This window comes from Mustela putorius, unplaced genomic scaffold, assembly GCF_011764305.1.
Source record: "Mustela putorius furo isolate JIRA1106 unplaced genomic scaffold, ASM1176430v1.1 tig00003972_pilon_pilon_pilon, whole genome shotgun sequence".
Classification (NCBI taxonomy): Eukaryota; Metazoa; Chordata; class Mammalia; order Carnivora; family Mustelidae; genus Mustela; species Mustela putorius.
Genome location: NW_025422115.1, coordinates 173,728 through 198,288, shown reverse-complemented (window position 1 = coordinate 198,288; position 24,561 = coordinate 173,728). Strand labels below are relative to the sequence as shown.

The following is a 24,561-nucleotide window of genomic DNA, read 5'->3' as shown; positions in this document are numbered from 1 at the left end:
TCTCTCTCAACCTAAGTAAATAAAATAAAAATTAAGGAAAAGAATTAAGGTGAAAGATACTCAAGTATGAAAAGATGAAGCAGAGATGATTTAGAAAAAGCTATTAGGGAGAGAGAAACTCTCACATTGGCCTTGTGTTCTGACCAGTTTCAAAAAAGAAAGACAAGTCTAACCGGGTTTTGGATAAAAGCAATTGTTTAGGAAATACACGGCTAATTTTAGAAGGGAGCAGTTTTTCTCTTGGTTCTTCTTGGAGCACCTTGCTATTCAGATGTCTGTTATACTGATTTGTCACTTATGTGTGTGTGTATGTGTATGTGTGTGTGTGTACGTGTCTCTCTTTCACCCTGGAGTCTTGGAGTTTGAATGTTAACTCATCGGTCTTCAGGCCTAGGGTCCAGACACTGATTCTGCTAAGGATTACCCCCTTGTAAAATGATGGCCAGAACACTTGTTTGTTCTTCTTCCAATGTTATCATGGATCCCAGAGACACAACTAAGTGTGGAGAAAGGTACTGAGTGTTGTGTCAACATAGCAAAGGCATTGGAGAGTCTGATAAAGGAACCAAGTGCAGTGTGGCTTGTGCAAAGGGGTTTAATGTTTATATGGACTTGGGGGACATTGTGATGGGGACCCTAAAGCCATAGTCTCCATGCTTTTGGACCATGCCTGTCTTAGCAAATAGTCTGAGATACATAGGTCACGTGTATGCATTTATTTACCTGTAGATTCTACATACTTAGTTTGGAACTACTATAACACGTACATTGTAATTTGCATTTAAGGAGATATTGGAAAGGAAGGATGATTGTCTAAAAGTAGATGGTGGTGATAGCTGCCTAACTCAGGAGGGTGACTAAATATTACTTAGTAACACAGGTAAAACGGGTGAATTTTATTGTATATAAATTATGCCTTTGAAGTAGCTTGAAAGAAAGGATGACACCAAGTTGAAATTAGAAGGGTGTAAACATGTAGAATCTTTTGTAAGTATGAAAAAGCTATTGCTCTCACCCATTGTATTAACAGATCTGCACTTTAGGATCAGACATGCCAAGCTTAACTTTTTTTTTTTTTTTTTTTCAAGCTTAACATTTTTAATCACTTAATTTTTTACGAAAAGCTCATTCTCGGGGTATAGTTACTGCTCTTTAATACTTTTGCCTGTGCTATGTTTTATCTTTAAGATTTTATTTATTTATTTGATAGAGGAAGAGATCCCAAGTAGGCAGAGAGGCAGGCAGAGGGGGAGGGGGAAGCAGGCTCCCCGCTGAGCAGAGAGCCCAATGTGGGGCTCGATCCCAGGACCCTGAGATCATGACCTGAACCGAAGGCAGAGGCTTAACCCACTGTTACACCCAGGTGCCCCTTGCCTGTGCTATGTTATTAGCATTTTCTTCACCTCACTGTTTCTCAGCAAGAAGCTTTCTCAGTGACTAGGTAGCCTCTGTCAATCTCTTTGGTCAGGTGTGCAGGTGGGCATAGGTACACACACACACACAAACACACACACACACACACACACACTAGAGTCTATCCAGATGCCTCACACAGGAGGATCCTGGCAGCATGTGGCCCGCGAACTACTTCTCTGTACCGTGAAACCTGCATTTTTCCCTCAGGGCAGCTCCCAGTGGGCCCAGAGCATTGACTGATTCTTGGCACAAATTCTTGGCTCGATAAATACTGTCCAACAAGCAAATCAATCTGTGTCCTAAATTTTAGCGACACTGATTTTTACTCAGCTTTGAGGTGAAGGTCAATATATGTAGAAGATCTATTATTAAGTTCCTGCCTACACAGAGGTATTCACTCTGGAGACCTGTCAGTGAGCGGAATGTGAACGGTGTAGAGGGAGTTGGAGAGTATGGAGGCAAGGTGACAGAGCATGTGTTTCTTGGAGAGACCAGATTCCCTCTTTGAGCATCTGTTCTGTGGGACAGACCCATCTTACCACTCTCCCCTTACAAACGGAAAGGACAGAAAGAATCTAATCAGAAAACAGAACAGGTAAATGTAATACCTTTCCAAAACAGTGTAAGGGATTTTGGAAATACTGTGCAAAAGGCAGCTGCTGGTGATGTTTGAGGGATTTGTAAAATTCGAAGGGTGACATTGTGACACAGGACTTTTCCACATTGGCAGGACTGGCAAGAACCAGGAAGTACTCGGGTGAATTGTATCTTTTCAGTTTGTTTTGTGGAACTGCTTTGTAACTTGATTGAAATCCAGTTTTTTTTTTCTTTTTTTTTTCCCCAAGATCTGATTTCCTGAGATACAATTTACATACTAGAGTTTCCTTGTTTAGGAAATAGTTGTCCAAACTTGAGACAGAGATAAGGGACCATTATCATGATATAAAAGGTTTCTGTCACTCCTCTGAAGTTCTCCTGTCCTTTCTGTATCCCATTGGCTGTCCCTAACAACCATTGATCTTATTTCTGTCCTTCTAGTTTTCCCTTCTCCAAAATGTTATTACAGTATTTAGCTTTCTGCTTTTGACTTCTTGCGGGAATGTACTGTTTATATTCTTCCATGAAATTTCATATATTATTTCATTCCTTTTTATTTCCGAGCGGTATGCCATTGTATGCACATGTGCCATGTCTTTCAAATCCATTCCTTAATAGTTAGTGGAAAGTGGGATGCTTTACGTTTTTGATGATTTTGAACAAAGTTTCCATAAACATATATGTGCAGGTCTTCATATGCAAATCCGTTTGAATTTCTCTTGAGTAAATACTGCTAAGTGGGATTTCTGAGCTGTGTGGTCATTGCAATTTTAATTGTATGAAAACCATCGAATGGTTGTCCTGAGTGTCTGTGCCACTTTGCATTCCTGCCAGCAATTTATGAGAGGGGAGGTAGGGGCAGAGGGAGAGAGGGAAGCAGACTGCTGAGCAGGGAGCCTGACACAGTGCTGGATCCCAGGACCCTGAGATCATCACCTGAACTGAAGGCAGACACTTAACTGACAGAGCCACCCAGGCACTCCTCATGAAGCCCTTCTATATTGATTTTCTGGGGGTAAGAAAACATAGAATCAACCCAGAAAATACAACTATTTTTTTTAAGATTATTTATTTATTTGACAGAGAGAGAGATCCCAAGTAGGCAGAAAGGCAGGCAGAGACAGAGGGAGAAGCAGGCTCCCCGCCGAGCAGAGATGTGAGGCTCGATCCCAGGACCCAGGATCATGATCTGAGCTGAAGGCAGAGACTTTAACACACTGAGCTACTCAGGCACCCCTGAAAAAACCATTATTAAAAACAAAAACCAAACCTCTTATTTTTATACCTTTTGTTTTAAGATGTTATTGGTAGATTTTTTAGGACTTAAGAATAGCATGTTTGCCAGGTTTCCAGTCCTGAATTGAGGATCAAATGGTGGAACACTGTCATTAACATTATTGTTTAAGCTAATAATATAAGGACTTTTTAATTATTCCAGCTACATTACTCTGTCTTCTTCATGTAGAATCAAGTGCTATTTCTAAAGCACCCATTGAAATGTCTTTTATTGCAGCAATTAGGCTTGGTTGGGCTTGGTTTCAAATTCTGCCAATTTTGAAGCTCTGTTTTTCAGCTGTAAGCATAATTAATGTTTTAGACACATAATAATATAGATTTGTCTCTGCAACTTTGGTTATCTTGAGTCACATCTTTTCACAGATTGCATTATGAAGATTTAGGCTTGGTTTCAAATTCTGCTAATTTTCAAGCTCTGATCAAATTCATTTGCAGGCATAATTGATATCTTGGGCAGATAATAATACAGATTGATGCTTACAACACTGAGAATATTGAGTCATATCTTTGTCAATGACTGCCTTATAAAGACGTATTAAAAACTGATGTCTCAGTATTAATTTTCAGTGTTTATATAAGCAGTCTCATGGGATATAATAGTTTGGAAGGACAGAATGGATCAGACTCACATGCATATGATTATACATCTCTTTGGACAGCTTTTTCCTAGTAGTTCTTGTCAGTTTTTCCTCAAGCACATTTTAATAGACCTAGCATTCCGAAGAAAATCTTCTCACCTGAGTATTTTGCTCAGAGCCCATTATATCCTCAGGTCTACAAGCCATTGTTTTATTACTCCAAGGTCTCTCAAGGCTCAACTCTGAACCTGAAGAATATTATGTTGTTCTCTGGCCTGGCTGTGTTCCAACGGTGATAGTTGACAGTGATACTGTTTTAGAACTTGAAAAAAGGGAGGAGGTCTACAACAAATGGTTTCCGTGGAGAAAATAGTCAACTTTAAAAAGCGTTTCACTCATCCATCCATCCATCTGTCTTTCTTTTTTAAAAAAATTTTAATGCACCCACCTATCTTATGAATTTTGTTTCAATCGCCCATTTTCAGCTAGCAGGATAAAACACAGGAGAGAGAGCAGGGTGATGGAGTGGGCAGGGATGGCACAGCGGGTCTAGCTAGTGGAAGTAGTGTCCCTCTGGGGTTACCTTTGAAAATGTGTATGTTTTTGAGGGTGGCGGTGACAAGGGGCATTGCTAGTGTATGGGAGATTGAGGTTGGGGTTGGTGACTCTCATCCTATAGTGTGTAGGACAGTCCCATACAACAAAGAATGATCCTATTCTAAATGCCAGTAGTGGTTCCTGTTGAGCAATGCTGAGATAAGCCTGGGTTTCATTTTCCAGCTATAAACCTGAAAAAGTTGCATTTTCCTCATCAGTGAATTTTGAGTGAAAATATGTACTTAAAAGATCATTCTGAGCATTGCTGACAGTGAACACAGGACCAGATATGTAGTAGGAACTAGTAAAGAATCATTGGCATCATTTTTCACCTTCTAGTGGCTTCTCAACCCAGTCGAGTAAAACACAGCGTCCTCACACTGGCATACAAGGACCTGCCTGATCTGATCCCTGCTCCCCTCTGAACACACTTTCTCCCAGTTCCTCCCCTGGCTCTGCTCCAGGCCTGGCCTCCTTCCTGTTTGTCAGTCTTCCAGATAGCTGTGCCCTGCTCTGGACCTGCGCACTTCCTTGTCTGTTTTCTGTGTGGGAGGTGCTTCCCTTTCAAGCATCCACTTGGCTGTCTCCCTCACTGCTTTCGTTCTCTGCTCATCTTATCTGAGGGGGCTTTCCTGACTCATGATGTAAAGATGGCTGCCTGGCTGTCTGCCTGCAGCCACCCCTTCCCCTCAGCTCTCACTCCTTTTGCCATCACGTGACCAACATAGTCAATGTATGTTTGCTTGTTGTCTATCTCTTCCAAGTAGAACATAAGTTGGATGAAAGGAAGGACTCTGTGTTGTTCACTGATGTATCCCCAGTGGCTGTAATGCCATAGAGCCTAGATACCAGCAAATATTTATTGAATAAATTAATGACTAAAAACAGCAAAGGAAAAGGTTGTGTTGTGGTTGACAATGTTCGGTGTAAACAGAGGCTGTTTGTGTATATCATAAAGTTATACTTTCTGCTAGTTCTGTCATTTTTACACCAGATGATGGAATTGTTTACTAGAATCTCCCTATCTAAACAATGTTGACAGATGTTCCAAGAGAGAGTGCCTGCCTGGTTGTCTAAGAATTGGATTTCTCTGTTCTCCTCCATCACTTTTTTTTTTCCTGTGTTCCAAAATTCATTGTTTATGCACCACACCTAGTGCTTCATGTAATACATGTCCTCCATAATACCCATCACCAGACTTACCCAACCCTCAACGCTTCTATCCTCCAAAACCCCCAGTTTGTTTCTCAGAGTCCACAGTCTCTCATGTTCATCTCCCCCTTGATTTCCCCCAACTCAACTTGTCCTCTTCAGCTCCCAGTGTCCTCCGTGTTACTCCTTATGCTCCACAAGTAAATGAAACCATGTGATAATCAACTCTCTCTGTTTGACTTATTTCACTCAGCATAATCTCCAGCAACTTCTTTCAAGACATGTCTCCAAAAACAAAGGAAACAAAAGTGAAAATGAATTTTTGGGACTTAATCAAGATCAAAAGCTTCTGCACAGCAAAGGAAACAGCAAAACAAAGAGGCAACACATGGAATGGGAGAAGATATTTGCAAATGACACTACAACGGGCTGATACCCAAGATCTACAAGGAACTCCTCAAACTCAACATACACAAAACAGATAATCACGTCAAAAAATGGGCAGAAGACATGAACAGACTTCTCCAAAGAAGACATACAAATGGCTAACAGACACATGAAAAAATGTTCTTCATCACTAGCCATCAGGGAGATTCAAAGTAAAACCACACCGGGATATCTATCACCTTACACCAGTTAGAATGGCCAAAATTAATGAGACAGGAAACAAGTGTTGGAGAGGATGTGGAGAAGGGGACCCTCTTAGACTGTTGGTGGGAATGCAAGTTGGTGCAGCCGTTTTGGAAAACAGTGTGGAGATTCCTTAAGAAATTAAAAATAGAACTTCCCTATGACCCTGCCATTGCACTACTGGGTATTTACCCCAAAGATACAGATGTAGTGAAAAGAAGGGCCATCTGTACCCCAGTGTTCATAGTAGCAATGGCCACAGTCACCATACTGTGGGAAGAGCCAAGATGCCCTTCAACAGATGAATGGATAAAGAAGATATGGTCCATATATGCAATGAATATTATGCCTCCATCAGAAAGGAGGAATACCCAAGTTTTATATCAACATGGATGGGGCTGGAGGAGATTATGCTGAGTGAAATGACTCCTCCATCACTTTTAATTGAGGAAAGCATGAAAATATTATTTTTATGTCAGGTGGCCTTATGGGTAGGAAGATGTGATTTTCTTTGAGTATATGTTTTTAAATTGGTTGCAAATGTGGAGAAGTCATCAATAAAATTGTCCATAGCATTTTAGAATTATTGAGTTGTCCTGTCTTCTTTGAGAAAGCATAATCATTCTTCAGAGAAACAATTAGTGTTTGCTGCTTTCGTTGACATAGGCTTCACTTGGGCTTGGGGAGTGCTTTGGAAGTTTCTGTTGTAAAATAAACCACTGGCTTGGGGTTTTGAAAGTAGGGCAATGATAAACTATGTGTGATGTTTATTTGAAAGGTAGGTATTTGTGTGTAAAAGTTTCTTCTTGTTTTTGATAGGCAGAGCCATATTTCTGAAAGATTTTGCTTTGTATTCTGAAATATTTATATTGATTTGGTAACTGATGGGTATGCACAGTTTGTTTAACTCGTTCTGTTTCACACCAGAAACGGCGTAGGAAGATGTGTCTAAGGATTCTTTTGTTCTAAATTAATGTCTGTCTTTGGGCTTACCTTTTAGTCACACTTTTATATCCTAAGATGGCTTCTATAACATGCCATTTACTCAAGAGGGATACGATTTTTAGTGGAAATTATCATCTTTCCCTAATTCCATCCCTCTGCCAGTAAGGTTCTAAAGATACTTCCAAGTGTTCTGCTTCTGCAGGTAGTTTCCTAGAAGAAGTGTCTTTAAATGTGATAATCATGTTCAGCAGGACATTTGAGGTTTGGCAGTTCTGCAATGTAGACACTGGTTTAGAGGTCAGTGTGTGTGGTTTAATAGGAGGCCATTAAACTCAAGTGTGCGAAGAAGTAAATTACTTTCTATTACACTTGATATGTATTGTTAGGGGTGTGCATTTGTTTATTGGACAGTGCTTGATTTTCAAAATTTAGGTCTGTAGTTCCATGACAGATAAGAAATATTCCAATAAGGAATCAAGAAAATTGAGTGTCTGTGTGTTTACGGGTGTGTGTGTGTGTGCGTGTGTGTGTGTGCACATGCATATATGCACTGGCAAGTGGTGGGGAGCAATTTTGTCAAGAGATAATCATTCATTGAACACTGTAGCCAGAAAAACATATACCTTTAGCAAGATATTACATCTGTCTACCTCTTACCATGATCAAGTGTTCTCAGCTTGATCTACATCCTTCCCATTCAGCCTAATTTTATCTTTTGTCTTCAGTTTTTCCTTTCCCACACCCTTCAAAATTTACCCCAGTCAGGTTTTTTTTTTCCGTTTCTGCCCCCACAATAAGATTACCAAGAAGCTCCATTGCACCAGTGGGAGCTCTCAGGACTGGTGTTATCTACAAGCAGGTCTTGAAGCTCTTGACCACTTCCTCTATACAGTGCCCTTCCCTTGTTATCTCTGTTTTGGTTTCTAGTTGTCATAAGGTGACACCTCACTTTTTTTCATCCTCTCTGGCTATATCATCTTAATGTCCTTCGCAAATTTATCCTGCTCTAACAGACTGCTCAGTGCTGGAGGTCCTTGAGGCTCATGCCATCTTTCCATTTCATACTCTTCTTGGCAAGGTCATCCATTATTATGCCTACAGTGACCATAATCTGAACGCCAATCTCTACAAACTCTTTTTTCTAGACCTGATCTGTCAGCTCTATAGTCATGTACTCAGCTACCCAAATGGCTTCTCCAGCTGAACTTCTGAAATACAGAGAAACCAAGACTGATCCCACAATCAGTGAGTGAATAGCTCTAGTATTTTTTAATTGGGCTCAGCTCAATCCTGACATCCTCCTCCCTCTCATTCCTTTTATTGAGTCCTGTTAACTCAATATCATTACTGTTGTTCAGTACCTCCCTTCTTTACTGATAAAACAATAAAAGAGCAGAATCAGAAGAACATAGGTCTAAGCAACACAATTGGCTTCAAATAGTTGACATACATAGAACCCAAGAATTGCAGATAGGCCATAAGGTGGATCATAAAGAAAGCCTCCATTTGCAGAGGAATGAAAACATACGGATTTTCCCTTCTGACTCAATTCTTAGGAATTAAGCTAGAAGTCAATAACATGAAGATAACTGGGTAATCCCATTTATGTTTTAGAATTAAGCACTATACCTCTAAAAAAATCAAACAAACAAAACCACCACCAACAAAAACTCTCCTATAGAAGAACTTAAAATGGAAATTAGGACATATTTTGAGTTATGTGGTAATGAAAACATGACATGCCAAAACTTGTTTGATGCAGCTCATTTAGTGCTTAGAGGGAAATTTGTAGCATTAAATGGATAAATAAGAGACTGGTAGAGTCCAAAAATCAGTATCTAATTTTCTATTTCAAGAATTTAAAAAAAAGGCAACAAAAAATGGCAAATCAAACACAAAGGGTACAGAAAGAATGAATGAGGTTTTTTTTTTTTTTTCCTGTCCAATCCCTTTATTACCATGAATGTGGATTTGTAAACTTACACTCACAGTGGAAGCTTGTCTTCAGAAAGCTGTTTGGAATATTACTCAGCAACAATAATTAATGTACTATCAAGCCACAAAAAGGTATGAAGGAAATGTAAATAAATATTACCAAGTGCAAGAAGCTAGTTTGAAAAGTCTGTGTAATATATGTTTCCCCTCATCTTGATCAGTTTCTATTACCCAGAACCATACCAAATAAATATACAATCTACACACCAGTAGTTTTCTAGGCAAGTACAACTTTAAGATTCTTCCCCTAAGATACCACTTCCAGGTGAATTACAGCCTTCAGTCCTTCCCCATGTAGAAATTCTAGAGTCCACATTCACACACACTCATGGCTTGTGTCTACCAAAACTAATTTAAAAACATATTAAAAATTGGAATGATGGGGACACCTGTGTGGCTTAGTCATTTGAGTGTCCAACTCTTAGTTTTGTCTTAGGTCATGGTCTCTGGGTCATGGGATCAAACCCCACATCAGGAATCAATACATAAAATCAACAAAGGAAAGTTAGCTTTAGAAAAGTTAATAAACTAATAAAGCCTTTGAGAGCCTGATCAGGAAAAACAATATAGAAAATATTACCAATATTCTGTTACTTATTGAATTGGAAGCCCCATTCAGTGCAGAAAGGAAAAAGCATAGGTATTTTAGAAAAGATGAAAGAAAATCGTTATCATTTGAAAATAATTTAGTGGTCTACATTGAAAACTAAAGTTATAATTTACAGAAAAAGTATTAGAATTAATAAATGACCTCAACAAGATGTTAGTAATTAGAATCCATGTATAAAAGTCAATTGTTTTCCTCTGTAGTAGCTACTGAAAATGAAAATATAATACAAATATCAATTACTGTAAAACCATGAAGTACCTAGAAATTAATTTGACAAAATATGTGCAAGTTGCCTATTATGAAAATGTATACATATGTAACTGATGATCAGTTAAAGACTGTTAAGAGTTATATACCATATAATTTAGTGATCGTGCTACTTGATCTTTACCCAGATCAGCTGAAAACTTATGTTTGCACAAAAATTTATGCACAAAAATTTATAACAACTTTATTCATAATTACCATTCAAATTTATTGAAGCAACCAAAATATCCTTCAACAGCTGAATGGATAAACAAATTGTGGCAAATCCATACAATGGAATATTATTCAGCAACAAAAATACGTGAGCTATCTATCAGGCCACAAAAAGTATGAAGGAAATGTAAATAAATATTATTAAGTGCAAGAAGCCAGTTTGAAAAGTCTGTGTAATGTGTGTTTCCAACTATATGACATTCTGGAAAAAGCAAAAACTATAGAGATAGTAAAAAGATCAGTGGTTGCCAGGGGTTGGGGGAGGGGAGGAGGAATGTATAGGTCAAGCAGAGGAAATTTTTAAGGGAGTAGAAACTATTCTGTATGATACTGTAACGGTGGATTCATGACATTATACACATGTCCAAACTCAGAAACGTATACTACAGAGAGCGAACCCTCAGGTACATTATGAACTTTAGTTAATTATAATATATCAGTAATACTTCATCAGTTCTAACAAATATATCCCATTAATGACAGATGGCAATCATTGGAGAAATGTTTTTGGGCAGAAGAAGGGATATATGGGAACATAGTTACTTTTGTGCAATTATTGTATATATCTAATATTGCTCTAAAAATAAAGTCTATTACCAAAAAAAAAAAGACATAGAAAATAACCATATTCATGGCTAGGAAGATAACAGTATCTTGAAGCTGTCCTCAGATTAATTTGTAAAGCAACTGCCAACTAAAATATTTACTACTTTTATTTGGGGTGGCAGTATTAGGCAAATATACACAGATCTAAAATTTATATGGAAGAGCAGAGAAAAAGGAAACCAATCAGAAGAACCACAAGAAGATGGGACCTTATGCAGCTGGATATCAAACCTGTAGTGATTAACTATGTGATATTGGCACAAGTATCAATAACTAGGTATGGACCTTATATATGGAAATTATATACCTAGTAAAGATGGCCTAATACATCACTGAGAGGTAGGGTAGATTTTATTTGAAATTCAATTGTGTACACAGATGGAAAACCAAAATCTCACCCCCCCCCCACAAAACCACACATAAACAATTTAGGATAGAACAAATAACTGTGAAATGCAAAACTTCAGAGCTTTACCAAGAAAATAAATGAAAATATATTAGTGATCCTGAGGATTTTTACCCACCATATACATGCCACACACATGAACATAACATGCAAAGAAAAAAAAATACTGGTAAATTGAAGTCATCAAATTTTTTCAGATGTGGATCTTGACACCTAATTTTTTTAAAAAGCTATACATAGGGTGGAGAGTTTTTCAGCTGAAAGTACTAAGGAAGCATTATCAAAATTTTGAAAGTACTATATCAGATAAGAGAAAACAAAGTGATCAACCAATAGAATAATGGGTCCACTTTCACAATTTCAGATTGGCAAATATTAAAAAAAAATCTTGCAATAGTAGTAACAGGCAAAGAGATTGCACAACAGAACTTATTGGCTGATGTTAAGTATATTAATTAATATATCTACTTTGGAAAACAGTTTGGCAATACCTAGCTAGTCAAGTTTAGGACACACATAACTTACAAGTCAACAATTCAACTCCGAGACAGGGTGTTTCTCAATGAGGTCTTATTGTTAATTTGGGCAGGACACGTGTCTCTTGTAAGATACCTTTCGTAATTCTGATTTGCTCCCACTGTGTATAAGTTATGCCCCCAGCTTTGGTCATTAAAACAACCATTCCTTGCATGTTTCTAACCACTTTTAGTGGGACAGTCCAGAGATGATGGAAAAAACTCTAGGGAAAAACTAACATTAGCACCAGAAGAAAGTCGAAGAATAGTTTTTATAAAGTCTGCTTACCTCTGTTTTTAGTAGTGAAATGGAGTACCTTCAGAATCCAGCTGCAGGAAAATTAATAATTAAATTATAGCATCTTCTCACAACAGAATATTATACCATGAACTACGAAAACAAAATATAGGAGTCAGTATTGGAAGCAGACTGAGAGAGAACCAAGAGACACCCTCTAGTTCTGGCCCAAGGAATAGAAAAGAGAAGCCCTAAAGTACAGAGAGAAGGGAGAAATCCCTCATTGAGCAAAGGAGAGGAGAATGATTGAAAAATACCGAACAGAGACCCTTGGACTGTTGGGCGATTACAGAAGGCATTTTGTTTATGTTATTGGAGCCCCAGAAGGAAAGGAAAAAGAATGTGACTAAGAAGTATTCCAAGAAATAAGGGCTGGAAACTTGCCAAGTTTGACAAAAGTTATAACTTTACAGATTCAAGAAGCTAAGCTACCCCAAACAAGATAAACCCAAAGAAATACATACCCAGGCATATCATAACTGCTTAAAACTGAGGACAAAATCTTGAAAGCAATCAGAGAAAAAGTGACACCTTATCTATAGGAGACAGAGATTCAAATGAAAAATTTCTCAGCAGAAATCATGGAGCCCAGAGGAAATGTCTTACCATTTTTAAAGTGCTGAAATAAATAAAAGTGCAGAGCCCAGAATTCAGTGAAAATATCCTTGAATGTGAAATGAGGATCTTCTCATTTCAGGTAAAATCGAGAGAATTTGGAGTCAACAGACCTGCTGTAAAATAGCAGGTTAAAGAAATGTCTTAGGCTATGGGAATTGATATGAGAAATTTGGAATATTAAGAGTAGAGGAAATAGTAAATATAATAAGCTGATCTCTTCCTGAATTAGTTAAAATATGGTTTGTGAATGAAATCAAAGTAAAACCTTGTCTGACAGGAATTTTATAAAGTCAAAATCACAATTGAATTAAAATGAACACTAAAAAAAGTGAAGGAAGGAAAAACAGGAAACGGAAACAGAAGAATAAAAAACAGTGGAAACAGTTACATTGGGAAACCTTCATATAATACAAACATATAAATTATTATGTTAAATTTAAATTCTCTACAAACCAAATAAGAGTCTGTCAAAATGGATTTAAACAGCAAGATGATATACAGTTGTAAACATGTATACAAATAACAAAACTTCAAAATACAGAAGTAAAACCTGACAGAACTAAAGGAGAAATATACAAATTCACACTTATGATTGAGAGACTCAGCATTCCTCTCTAGGTAATACTAGTAGAAAGAAAATCACCAAGAGTATAGAAGAATTGAACCATTCACATACTAGATCTAATAAACATTTATATAACTCTCCACTAAATGCTAATTGACTAAAATATTTCTAAATGAATATAGAAGAAATTCTTTTTAGCATATTTGCAAGTTAAGCTATGAGAGGTGAATTAAATAATCTATTTGTGTCTTGCTAATGTGAACTACAAGTTTATGTTTAGAACAACATTTTACAAAGCAGGAAAAAGTGGTGAAATATTTTCAAAGCTAGAATGGCTCAGCGTGAAATAAGTGATATAATAATTTAAAAACTAGCTAACATTATCTTAAGTATTTACTCTGTGCCAAGCACCGTTCTTCTCTTTATATAGACGAATTCATTCAGTCCTCACAAGAGGCCATCGAGGTAGTTACGTATACAAATAACAATGAGAAAGAGAGCTCTTTAATAAATCAAGATGTCAAAATTGGAAATTATAACAACAGTATCAGTAATTTAAAAAGCTTTTCTTGACTAAATACTTTTTCTGCATTTGACACTGGGCCTTAAACCTTGTCTCAACTGTTTTGCACACTATGATGACTTGCCGCTAATGGTACATCTAAGTAAAATGTGACACAGCAAAATTCCAAATCATGGAGTTTGTCTCTGGAACCCAAGTTCTTCATCCCTGCATTACCTTCTGAAGATGCCCATTTCATCCTGGAAGAAGCTGTTGCCTGTCCTGGTGGTCATCCAGTGATCCAGCACTCATAGTCCTGCTCTTCCAAAGGCAGTGACTTCCCAATGACTAAATATCCTGCCTAGAGTAAGATAGGGCTGGGTACGAACACTTGTCCTTGATATTCGAAAATGTATTTTCTTGTGGCTCTAGGCCTATTTTATCCTCAGCCAAACATGGCAATGTAAATACAGGCCAGATCAGAATTACCTGACTCTGCTGTTCTTTTTCATACTGAAAGGATTTATTATGAGCTACTTGACACATAGAATAAGGTTTATTTCTCCAAAGTTGATTTTTTTTTGGATTAAACCCCTAAGACCTTCAGATAATTTTCTCTTTTTTTAATTTATTAGTTTTCATTATGATAAATGTACTCTTTAATCCCTTTCCCCTATTTACCCCATCTACAACCCATAATAACTATCAGTTTGTTCTCTTGGTTTCTATCTCCCTCTCGTTCCTTTGATCATTTATTTCTCAAATTGCACATATGAATGAGGTCATATGGTATTTGTCTTTTTCTGACATATTTCAATTAGCATTTTTCTTTTTAACTCTACCCATGTTGCAAATGGCAAGATTTCCTTCTTTATGGCTGAGTAGTTAATTTGTTTGTGTGTGTGTGTGTGTGTGTGTGTGTGTGTATCTTTATCCATTCATCTCTTGATGAATGTTTAGGCTGCTTCCATAGAGTTTGGCTATTATAAATAATGCTGCAATAAACATGTAATACTTTGAGTTAGTATTTTTTTATTCTTGAGGTAAATACGCAGTAGTGCAATTCCTGGATCAAAGGGTAGAACTATTTTGATTTTTTAGAAGCTTCCATGCTATTTTCCAAAGTGGCTGCATCAATTTGCATCCCTACCAATAGTACATGAGGGTTCTTTTTTTTCTCCACATCTTTGCCAATATTTGTATTTTCTTGTGTTTTTGATTTTAGCCATTCTGACAGGTGTGAGGTAATATATCATTGTGGTTTTGATTTGCATTTCTCTGCTGATAAGTGGTATTGAGCATCTTTTCATGTGTCTGTTGGCCATCTGGGTATCTTTGGAGAAGTGGCTCTTCATGTCTTCTGCCCATTTTCAATTGGATTATATGTTTTCTGGGTGATGATTTATATAAATTCTTTATATATTTTGGATTCTAACCTTTTATCAGATATGTCATTTTCAAATATCTTCCCCCATTCAGCAGGTTGCCTTTTCATTTTGTTGATTGTTTCCTTCACTGTGCAGAAGATTTTTATTTTGACATAGTACCAATAGGTTATTTTTTGTTTTACTTCCCTTGCCTCAGGTGATATAGCTAGAAAAATGATGCTATGTCCAATGTCAAAAAGATTACTGCCTGTGTTCTCTTCAGGGTTTTTATGGTTTCAGGTCTCACATTCAGTTCTTTAATCCATTTTGAGCTTATTTTTGTGGATGGTGAAGAAAGTGGTCAATTTCATTCTTTTTCATCAAGATTTGATTTTGACTTGATCCCTAATGAGTCCAACCTGTAATATGTCAAGTCACCTCTTTTCCTGCATAGTATTTACCACTCTGTATAATTACATGTTATTTGTGAAGCGTTCCTGTAATTCACACCTAACTGTTTGTGGGAAATACTTTCAATCATATATTCTGAAGCTAAAGCTCTGAAGCTTGCATTTCTTGAGATTTCCCTTATAGTTTTGTCAATTTTTCTGACTTGGTACATTGGAACAAGAACAGGCCTCTTACTTCTATAAATGCTTTTCTCTTTAGTCAACCTTATTTTTACTATAAAGTTTTAAGATTATCAGGTGGAATTTTTGTCAACATGAGTATGTGTGTATACTTCAAAATGCACCTATCTTGGTGGAAAGGAAGATGGTAACTTTAAAGCAGGGATTGGCCAACTACACTCTGCTGCATTTATGTAAATAAAGTTTCATTGGAACACAGCCACACTCATTTAGGTGTTGTCCATGTCTCCTTGGGTGCCAAACAGCAGAACTGAGTAATCGTGATACACCATGTGTCCTATAAAGTCTTAAATATTTACTGACTGATTTCATACAGAGAATCTTTGTCTACCCTGGTTCAAACACTAAAAGGTACTGGTTATTTGATAATATTGATTAAAGATGCTGTTATTGTGGTAGCAAATTTTGGCTCTGCTTTCCCCTGGGGCAACATAAGAAAGTAGTCTTTTAGTTATGAAACAAATATTTTATGTGTAGAAATTATGTGTGTGTGTGTGTGTGTTTAGGGTAGACAACATGAGTTAATTACATGTATTGTGAGATGAGTACCACAATCAAGTTAATTAACATATTAACTTGTTAATTTGTAAATTTCACCTCACATATTTAGAACTTTTGTGCATGTGTGGTGAGATCACAGAAGATGTATTCTCTTAGCAAACTTCAACTCTACATGGCATTATTAAAAAAAAAAAACGATATGAGATCACAAGTTCTGGTGAGGATGTGGAAGACAGAGAGCCCTTGTGCACTGTTGTCGGAAGGTAAACTGATACAGACACATGGAGAACAATATGGAGGTTCCTCAATAAACTGAAACTAGAAGTATTATATGACTCTGGGTATATATATCCTCCCAAACTAAAATCAGCATTTCCTCACTCTCTTGTTCACCTTAGCATTATTCACAGTTGCCAAGATGAGGAAAACAATCTAAGTGGTTATTGAGGGGTGAATGGATAAAAAAACGTGAGACACATTGAGATATGAGTTAGGCATCTGGAGAGAAGGAAATCCTGCCATTTTCAACAACATGGCTGAACTGGGAGGGAGGACATTAAATGCAGTGAACTAAGTCAGAGAAAGCAGTCTTCTTATGAAACATTCTTTTCACATCAACCTCACAGTTCCATTCATGACTAGAATTTTTCTATGGTTCCTCTGACAAAAATGTTAAAAATTCAGTGTCTTAAAAATGCTTTAAGGGGGGCGCCTGGGTGGCTCAGTGGGTTACAGCCTCTACCTTCAGCTCAGGTCATGATCCCAGGGTCCTGGGATCAAGCCCCACATCAGGCTCTCTGCTCAGGAGGGAGCCTTCTTCCTCCTCTCTCTTTCTCTGCCTGCCTCTCTGCCTACTTGTGATCTCTGTCAAATAAATAAAGAAAATCTTTTAAAAAAATGCTTTAAAAATATTTGTAAACATTACCAACCAAATGTGTCCATCTCAGTCCCTTAGTGGAACGTGTGAGATTTTCCAGTCACATCTTACACTTCAATGTGCTTAGATACTACCGAGAAGGCTCATTTGTGTTCTCTCTCCTCACATGGTGTTTTCTAGGAGCCGCTGCGGTTGTTTCCCACACAGAGGAGCTCTCTCATGGAGTGACTTCCTGGGTCTTCAGGCAGCCATGGAGGATAAACCGTCTGTCTGGGGCTCTTTGAAACAGCAGGCCAGGCCTTTGTTAATCAACCTGAGCAAGAGGAGGGTGAAAAAGAACCCAAACAAGCCCCTAGACCTACGGGCAAGGCGTTCCCTGGACCGCCGCCTCAGCCTCTCTGTCCCTGACCTCTTGGAGGCTGAGGCCTTGGCCCCAGAGGGCAGGTCTTAACTCTGGGCCCCAATCATCGTACACCTCGGTGCCCAGCAGCCTGTCAACGGCGGGGATCTTGCCCAAGAGCATCAGTAGCTCATTGAAACAGTCTGTGGAGGAATTGGACTGGAGCCAGGAAGAAGCCGGATATCTCTGTGTGGTGGAAACGGACTCCGAGGAGGCCTATGCCTCTCCCGCCGAGGACAGGAGGCCTTCTAGCAATGGCATCCTGGATCTGCTGCAGAAGACGCCGGCTGGAGACGAGGCCCTGGAAGAGCCAGAGGTGAGACCAGGGCTGGGCACTTTCCTGCTCCTTCTTCTGTTTTTCTCCTTTCTATGTGTACTCCTTGCCCTTGGAAGATTTGGTTTGGAGTTATTTTTGTGGTTCGCTTGGATGGAGAGAATGTCATTTATAAGAATTTAAATTCAGGTAATATTGATTGCACCCACTGTTCCCATTCGTTTTAGGGTTGACCTCTATGTATTTTAAAACTATTACAAATAACCTCTCTGGGATACTTTAAGGCATTAAAAGCCCTATTGGATGAGTTTTCCTTTTCCCATGTTCCTGGGAAAGAAATTAAGAGCATAACTTTTCCTCGAACTTTTTTTTGCTTTAAGTGTGTGTGTGTGTGTGTGTGTCTCCACCACTGCTCAGTGTTATGATAGACAAAAATGCATGTTAATATTCCTTTAAAAAGAAGATGAACCATGAAAGACTGTGGACTCTGAAAAACAATCTGAGGGTTTTGGAGGGGCGGGAGGTTGGGTGAGCCTGGTGGTGGGTATTACGAAGGTCACGTATTGCATGGAGCACTGGGTGTGGTGCATAAACAATGAATTCTGGAACACTGAAAAGAAATTTTAAAATTAAAAAAATAATTAAATAAAATAGATGAAACGTGTTCCCCAAATGTGGAAGAGGGAGGTTGAAGACGTGTAGTCAAAGTACAATTTTTGGATGTCTTCTTGTTGGCTTTGAAGGTAAATGAAGGACACATGAACCATCGAGTACGGGTGGCTCTAAGGCTAGGATAGAAAAGAAAACATAGTTTCCTCAGACTTCCAGAATGAACTCTTCTGTGCAGACAGTGATTTTAGCTCATGGAGACCTATTTCAGATTTCTGACTTCAAAAACTATCAGAGAATAAACTGATTTGTTTAAGAAAAAAAGATTTTATTTATTTATTTGAAAGAGAGAGAATGAGCAGAGAGAGGGGGAGAAGCAGACTCGCCTGCTGGGCAGGGAACCTGACATGGGACCTGATCCCAGGACCGTGGGATCACGACCTGAGCCGAAGGCAGTCGCTTAACTGACTGAGCCACCCAGGGACCCCTGCATATTCATCTTCCTAAGAAATGTATGAATGTGTGTCTCTGTTTGACTGTTAGAGGGTTTGAACTTGCTCCAGTCTCACTTGTATGTGTGTGCATTTGTGTGTGCTTGTGAACATGTGTGCATGTTTGCCTGTGGACAGTTTCATTTGCATTCTCTAAAAAAATAAACTGAAGGATTCAAATTCTTATGGTTTCATTGATTTTTTAATGCTTTAGTATTTTGATGAGATAAAATAGCCAAATACAATTTTGAGAAAATCTTGTATATCTAGAACACATTTAATATAAATTCAGTCCCCAGGTAAGTAAATCATGGTGACTGGTTTAATCAGTTTTTTTTTTGTTTGTTTTGTTTTGTTTTTTGTTTTTTTTTTAGTTCCCCATCAATGACACTAAAGTAGGTTGCAGCTTTGAGGGAAGAAGTGAATTTTTTTGTGGAGACTCTAGGTTTCTGTTATAATTGCATACAAACCTGGATCTTCAACTGGGATTTTTGTTATTCAACCAAATTTTTTTATTTAACGAAAGACTGTCATATATTGGGGTATCATATATTTATATTTAATTGTGTCATATATTTGGGTGTCATTATGGAATGGATGTTGGATATCTGGAGTACATTGCGACCAGATTCCTTTGGAAACTTGATGATAAGTCATGATTAACCATTCAATGACTTAACTATCTTTTTCCTTACCACTTAGTTTTATGAAATTCTTTTTGTAACTGTGTTACAGTTGTTACCATTGTTTATAAACTTGAAATATGTTTTTCCAGTAATCAAAATATAAATCAAGTGAATTATTAAACATAATTCATAATTCATAGTTTGGTGTGAAGGAGGTAATTATATCCAATGTAGAATTGGATACTGTAGTTTATCTTCTTGTTACATTATTCACTGTGTGGGTTTTTTGGGTTTGATAGGCTAACACTCTTGGATTAGAATTCTTCTTTTAAGATTATTCTTTTTAAAAGATTTTATTTATTTATTTGACAGACAAAGATCACAAGTAGGCAGAGAGGCAGGTAGAGAGAGAGAGGGGGAAGCAGGCTCCCTGCTGAGCAGAGAGGCTGAAGCAGGGCTTGATCCCAGGACCCTGAGATCATGACCTGAGCCAAAGGCAGAGGCTTTAACCCACTGAGCCACCCAGGCGCCCATGATTACTTTTTTAAAAAAGATTTTATTTTTATTTATGGGCGAGAGAGAGAGAAAGCAGGAGCATGGAGGGAGGAGCGGGGGGGAGAGGGACTAGCATACTCCCGCTGAGTGGGGAGCCTGACGGGGGGATCAATCCTAGAACCCTGAGATCAGGCCCTGAGCTGAAACCAAGAAACAGACACTTAACTGAGCCACCCAGGTGGCCCCAGAATAATTTTTTTTTTTTTAGGTTAATGCCGTGAAGTTTTTTTGCTGACTATAAATATTCGAGTACCTACTCTAACTCAGGCACCATAAAGGTTGTGACTAGAAATAGAGATGGATAGGAAAGTGACCCTGCCTTTAAGTTACGAGGTATTAAGAGACAGCTTTGTGTAGCTCTAAAGAAAGCATAAGAGGCAAGAAGATATTGGAACTGTCTGTGCAAAACATCTAAGCCTTGCCTCTTGGCAGCCTGGTGGTTGGAGGATATCAGTGCATTGGGACAGACAGGCATTGTGACAGGACGTGAGGGCTTGCGCAAGTTGGCGTAGATTTGATAGGTGAGGAAATATGGTGGACACAACCTGAAGTGTGAGTGGGGTGGTTAGGAGGTGGTAAGCATTTTGCTGCCCCTGACATAGGTGTTTGAGGAACTTTCTGGTGTGATATGTGCTAGGAAGGGTGGTCTTTGTTGAGGGGCTGTTTATGGATGGTAAATGGATGGTTGGTAGTGGTTAACTTTCTCTTTTCTGGGCTAAATGCAAAACTCTTGGAATAATTTATGAAGAGAAAGCAAACTTCTTTTAATATTTTATTTTGAAGTCATCTGTGCCCTGAATCTGAGGTTCAAACCCACAACCCTGAGATTAAGAGTTACGTGCTTCATCAGCTGAGTCAGCCAGGTGTCTCTAAACCTCTTTTTTGAATACAAATCTTCTGCTTCTATTTTCCTGTCCTAGGACGTGCAAAGTAGAAACTGAGACTGATCCTCCCATGGTCACTTGAGTGCTACGTATCTGCTTGGTTTGCAGAGGATGGCGGGACTGGGCTATAGCTAATCAGGCCTATGGGATCACATGTGGTCAAGTGCATTGCTCTGCCTATCCCCCTTTTATCTCCTTCCACCATATTGGGGTACCACAAAGACAATAAGATGTTTGCTGAGTATTCGTGGTGTGGCTGATATTATTTGTAGGTTTCCAGAGTGGGGAGGGGTAAAGCAAGGAGCATCTGTGGTTCAAGTACCCATTGATGTTTGTCTCCCATGTTTTATGTCCAAGGGCAACTTCAAGGCTGAACCTGCAGCAGTGGGATAACACCCCAGATAATGATGTTGGCTGAGTGTCTTCCAGTTTTTTCCCCACTCCTGTCAGGGTCAGCAATGAAGTGAGGCGCGGGCTTACATTTAGGGGAAATGGAATGAGAAAGCAAAGAATAAAATTAAGAGGGAAGAGGAAAAAGGGATGTGAGAATGTAGAGGCCACATGGAAGTCTGAAATAATCAAGTATGGAACAGTCTCACTGTCGTGCTCAACCATCCCTAAGACCAAAGTGGAAGAAAGTCATTTTAGAATAAAGGATGCATTTGCTGGAAGAGGATTCTCTAGACTTTTCTCTTGGGTCCCAGATTCATACCACACTGGATAGTCCACAGAAACCTGATCACAACTGGTTCTGGCAGAATTCTGTCTCTCTGAAGTGCTCTCACAGATACAAACATTTGTTTCTTGGCAACATCACCATTATGCACCGGGTGGCACCCGTGAAATGACATGAAATGATGTTAGACTGTTCCCCTTTCCTTGCTTCTCATGGTCTCTGTAATCTTCAGAGACCCATCTCACATCTGTCTTCTCCTCTCACATAAATTCTCTCAGTCCTTCAAAGCCCAGCTGAAAATTTCTTTTCCTTGTCTGGGTTTCCTGACTATATAATCTGTATCTTCCCCCTACCTTTGTTTACACAGCATGTCACTTTTGCTGTCATGGAACACTAACCTCATTCTGCTTTCTCTAGAAATCTGTAGAGGGAGAAAGGGTTTGGAGCAAATAGAGGGAGTAGGGAAGGGAAGGCAAATGGGTAGTCGGCAAAGGTGTCACTGAGTAAGACCCTGAGAAGATCATTAGCTTCCAAGACCTGTATTAACTGTCCACTGGCCATCTGGCTCAGAGTACCACCTCATGATAACCCAATACCCATGAGACTGAGCTAGAAATTACAAATGGTGACTCATATGCAATGAGAATGAAATACTATGTAGACTCTCATATTTATTTTGATATAAACAGCTCACTGTGTCATTATTGTCAAGTTATTTGGGAAGTCAAATCATAATGAGCATCAACTTCATTAAAGGGGAGTGAGCAATAATTATATCAGGGCCTAGAAATACTTTGGAGAGCCTGTTGGGTGTATTGGCTCCCTGAAGTCAGCCTGCATTACAAGTCACATAGAATCAGGAGACTGTTTTGTGGACTCAAATCCCTGAGAAGAGAATGGGTAGGTTCTGCACTGAATGGTGTAGATAGCCATCCATCTCCCAATAGCGTTTGAATTCCAAATGAGGACTTGACATACTCACATTTTGTTGGCTTGGGCCAATGACATGATGCCCACATGCCAACCTGCCTAGGCCATGAGGCCAAGGTTCTTAGAGTCCTGTGGGCTGGGCTCTCTCTTCCCTCCATAGGGTTCAGGAGTAAGTACAAACTTTTATCCAGGTCTTCTTGCATGACCTTGTCCTCTTTTGGATTGACACACTATTTGATTAGCTGTGTAATTATCACTTTCAGTCAGGCTGAGAACCTCACATGGTTGCCCGGCAACCAGATTGTCTCCTTTACATGACTTTGTATGTCTGGCTTCTGATGGATGAAAGGTGGTCTTACAGTTTGATCCTGCTTGCTGTCATCACCAAAACTTGGGGATAGGAGGTGGCAAAGGGCACCTTTTTTATTGCCAAACCCCTCCACCATTTTGTATTTTCATTGGTTGTTTAGAAGTTGGCATCTCTCTCTCTCTCTCTTTTTTTTTAAGATTTTTAAAAAATTTATTTGACATGCAGAGATCACAAGTAGGCAAAGAGGCAGGCAGAGAGAGAGGAGGAAGTAGGCTTCGCTGAGCAGAGAGCCTGATGCGGCCTCAATCCCAGGACCCTAGGATCATGACCTGAGCCAAAGGCAGAAGCTTTAACCCACAGAGCCACCCAGGCGCCCCTTGAAGTTGGCATCTCTTATTAGACTGGGAGCTCCTGAGGAACAGACACCTTTTTTTCTTTCCATTCCAGCTTTCTGCACATCTCATTTATGTGGGGGGAAAAATATATATATATATATATATGTATATATATATACACACACACACACACACACACACACACATTTTAAAATAATCATTTAAGTGGTGGAAGAAGGAGAGGGAGAGCAAGAATCTCAAGCCAATTCTGTATGTTGAGCATGGAGCCCTGCGTGGGGTTCAGTGTCACGACTCTGAGATCATGACCTGAGCTAAAACCAAGAGCTGGACACTCAACGAACTGAGCCACCCACAGGCCCTTATGTGAAATATATTGACTCATGTTTCTCCACAGCTGATGTTCAAGCCACAGGCCATGCTAGGTACTGTGGGGCTGCATGAATTTCCGCTGGGTTGGGGAAGGTGGTGATACATGGAGGCCTGGGGGAAGGAGGGCGGGCTCTAAAGGAATTCCTAAATGTCAGGTTAAATACAGTTAAGGAGACCCAGGGGTAGAGTAGCTTCTTTTTTCTTCTTTTTTTTTCCCCCTTTCCTTTGTTCTTCTCACTTCCTTCCCTGGTACTCATTTTATAAGATACTCTCTTCTGCTTTATAAAGTCAGGTATTTAGAAAATACAGAAAGTTGCCACTGGTTCCCCTCCTTGGTGTTGATGGTGGAGTTGAGCATAGGCCCAGATTTCACAAAGACAATGACGAAGATCTGAGGTGGTCCCGGCCCCTGAGCTGTGCTGGATCACTGGGCAAGGTGAATGGGGAGGAGTCATGTAGCAGGTGGTCAGGAAAGGGCCTGAAGAGGGAGGGCATATCCGCTCCAACTCAGGCAGGGAATAAGCCAAGTTGCTGAGTTTCATGCAAAATTTTAAGGCCAAAAAAAAAAAAAAAAAAAAATGAAAAGCTCTTAGCTCAAATAGGTTGAGGGCACAAGCACCTGACATGGTTTGCATATTATGTTTGTATTTATTAGTTATTATAGTGGTTTCTACCATTACATTTCCCAGAATGAAATGAGGGCCCGGAAGGTTTAATGACTTATTTAACATCATCAAGCTGGTGTTAGAGCCAGGAGCTAAATCCAGGACTGTCTGAATCCAATTGCAAAACTCTATGTACATCAGGAGTTTGGAAATGAGACAACTCAGAGCCGCTGATCTAAAAAAGTTGGTAGTCAAAGGGAGGTTTTTCTTTTTTA

The 24,561-nt window shown here is 39.0% G+C and overlaps 1 pseudogene; it reads left to right on the top strand.

The window, feature by feature from the left end:
* Window positions 1-24,561, top strand: part of LOC123389286 — a 68,120-nt pseudogene that overhangs the window by 29,442 nt on the left and 14,117 nt on the right.